This window comes from Zingiber officinale, chromosome 2A (genome assembly GCF_018446385.1).
Source record: "Zingiber officinale cultivar Zhangliang chromosome 2A, Zo_v1.1, whole genome shotgun sequence".
In the NCBI taxonomy this organism is placed as follows: domain Eukaryota; kingdom Viridiplantae; phylum Streptophyta; class Magnoliopsida; order Zingiberales; family Zingiberaceae; genus Zingiber; species Zingiber officinale.
Window position 1 is genome coordinate 174,612,203 of NC_055988.1, and position 3,449 is coordinate 174,615,651.

Below are 3,449 nucleotides of genomic sequence, written 5' to 3' on the forward strand. Positions count from 1 at the left end.
TGTGGCGTCATACATAGCTGAGATCTGTGGTGTTAGAGACAGTCGAGGCTAGTTCCCGACCTGTAACTTCTTTGCCACCATAGATTGGCCCCCTTATCAATACTCAAGTCAGATGGTACCTATGAGCAGGCGTCCTAGGCGGTCCCTAGCCAGACCTAGTCGGAACAAGAAGCACTAGGCGACAACATTGTTAGAGAATCGCAACCTTTTGTCAGGGAATAACTGCTATGCGTCAAGGAATATTCTAGCGGTCTGCTATCCTCTGCAAATGGAACCTTCCTTCCACCAATAGGAGATCACCATACAACCTCTCTCTTCCAACAGACCTTGACACCCGACATTTCCTGACACGCGTCAGGCTCCAGAAGGTACGCAACATCATATAAAAAGGGCGCTCCTCTCCCTTTTTCAGGTACGCGCACTATCACACTCGCACTCGTCTTCTACATTTTCTCTTTTGTACACTATTCTTTTGGAAAAAAAAGTACCTAACTTGAGCATCGGAGGGCCTTCGTCAGGGACTTTTTCCCTGGTTTTTGGGTCTCTAACACTCCGTGCGCTTGTTTGAGTGTACGTAGAGCTCAAGTACCAGCTACTTCATCACCACTATCAAGGAGCTCCACGCGGGGGTCCCTCTTCCCAACGTACCTGCGTTTGTTGTGCAAAAGTCATTTCTCCAACAACGTCAACATCATTTCAATTGGTCTTTATCTGATTCAGATTCTGAATAGAATCATCGCATAAATTAAATCAATTAGAATTTTCTGGATCAATTAGAAGTCAATATGATCCACAAGCATCACTATGATCAAATTCCTATTTAATACTATATATATCATAATTAACATTATCTTTTATTTTCGTTGTTCACTCTCTCGCTCTTTGTGCTACATAATACTTTAAAAGAAACAATTAAATATTAATAAGAAGAAACTAAGAAGACACACCAATAATCAAGCCAATTATTGTTTTATACAAGCATTATGGAAATATTTAATGTTTGCTTGTGCGCGCAAGGATGAAAGGCACATGGGGGCAATGCTATATGTTGGCAGCAATAGTTAGTTGGTTTACCGATGAAACAATAACATGCATGTTTGTAGAATATCTTTTAACCCTCCTTTATTTATGGTTACATTTGTATATTTATCACAGGATTAATAATTGAGTAGCGCGAATAATATTATCATGAAGATTAATTAATAATCGGGTATTTATTCTCCTCCATTTATTATTCAACTATCTAAGGAATAGTCATTCATGATTTATTTCTTCCCTACTAATTTGAAGATAAATTAATGAAAATGCTGGGTGAACTAATTAATAATCTTTTACCATTTATATATTTATCCAAATAAATAAATAAAATAATTTATTTGGGTAAATTCTTTAACCCTATATGGATAAATTTAGTCACATCGCTAGGGGTGTAAATGAATCAAGCGTTCGTGAACAAGCTTGGTGTTTGGCTTGGTAAGAGCTTGTTTATGTTCGTTCAATATACATAAGATTTATTAAACAAACAAGCTTGAACAGCTCGTTAAGCTAAACAAACAAGCTTGAACATATATGTGTTCAGCTCGTTAACGTTCGTGAACCATATTTATTAATAAAGTTCTTTTTAATATACTAAATAAATAATAAAATAAATAAATAAATTTAAATTATCAATCTTAATAACCAATCAAACAATTAAAAGTTTCAAGCAATCAAACAAGCTTGAATTGAGAGCTTGATAACATCTAAACGAACCAAACTCAAACCAAGCTCAAGCCAATCTTGAATTGAGAGCTTGATAACATCTAAACGAACCAAGCTCAAGCCAAGCTTCAAACAAGCTCAAGCTCGTAAAAAATAAACCAAACCAAGTTTGAACACTCATTTTAAAAGCTTGGTTCATTTTAAGCTCGGCTCGGCTCGGCTCGGCTCGGTTATCTTATCAAATAAGTTTGAACACCCCAAAGCTTGACTCGACTTGACTTGTTTACAGTCCTACACATCGCCACCAATTCATTAACATCATAGCACTCGATGCCGAGGCTTTAATTATTTCATCTAATTAATTTGACATGACAACTAGGAGAGAATAAAATTAAATGAATCTTTTATTTAACCAACATAGTTAAAATAGTCAATAATAATGGTAATGATGATCCAGATGCTATCAAATATTTCAATCTACCTTCAAGTATCTCAATTATGCATCCGCATCATTAAGCATATCGCTAACTCATTCTTCACCCCGTTGATTACCTCACTCCCTTTATACACGCTATTATTACTAGGAGAAGCTCTCTGTAATTTTCCTTCAAGAAAATATAGGGTCATCCTTGAAGAACTGTCGCCTTTTGCCACATGCTAACTCATCCTCATCATTAATCTATGAGCCAACAAATTCTTCACAAGTCGAAGAGATGCGAGGAAAATTTTGTTGAGGAAGATATATAAGACGCTTAACAACCATTGAATTTCTCTTTTACATCTTCATCGTTCATTTTATGCTCCATAGATGCCTCGTCATTTTCTCAACTGTTAGATCTTGTTGAACGATGATTTCTAATAGATTCTGTTGATAAAATTAGGTGGTGTTTGGTTTTCTCTTAGGAATCCGAATGAGAATGAGTATCATAGTATTATGGAATAGAAATGAGTATGAGTTTGGGTATCATTCTTAAAAATAATATTTGGTTAGTTGAATATTTTCAATCGGAATGAACCTAAATTTCCTTTTTTACCCTTAGAGGAAAATAAGAGAAAAAAAAGATGGGAGAGAACGTTGAATATGAGATAAACATATGATGAGAGAGAAAGTTTGATAAGAAAGAAAGTGTAATAAGAAAAAATGAAAAGAGGGAAAGTGTGATGAGAGAAAATGAGGAGAGAGAGCGTGATAGGAAATATTGAGAAGAAAAAGTATGATGAGAGAGAAAGTGTGCTGAGAGAGAAAGAGTGATGAGAAAAAAATGAAGAGAGAGAAAGTATAATGAGAGATTGAGGAGATAGAAAGTATGATGAGAAAGTGTGATGAGAGAGAATGTGTGATGGGAAAAAATAAACAAAGGAGAAAATGAGGAGAGAGAGTGTGATGGAAGAGAATAAAGAGAGAGAAAGTATGATGAGAAAAATGAGAAAATGAAGAGATAGAAAATAAGGAGAGAGAGTGTGATGGGAGAGTATACAGAGAGAAAATGGTATAGATTGTGTGACGAGAGAGAATGAGTAGAGAGAAAATATATTGAGAGGGAAAGTGTGATGATAGAATGAGAAGAGAGAAAATATATTGAGAAAGAAAGTGTGATGATAGAATGAGAAGAGAGAAAGTATGATGAGAGAGAACAAGGAGAGAGAGTGAAATGAAAGAAAAATTGAATAAATATACTAAGGGTATTTTTGTCCACAACTTAATTCTCATTCTCATTCCATCAAAACCCAAGGGAGAGGGTGGGTTT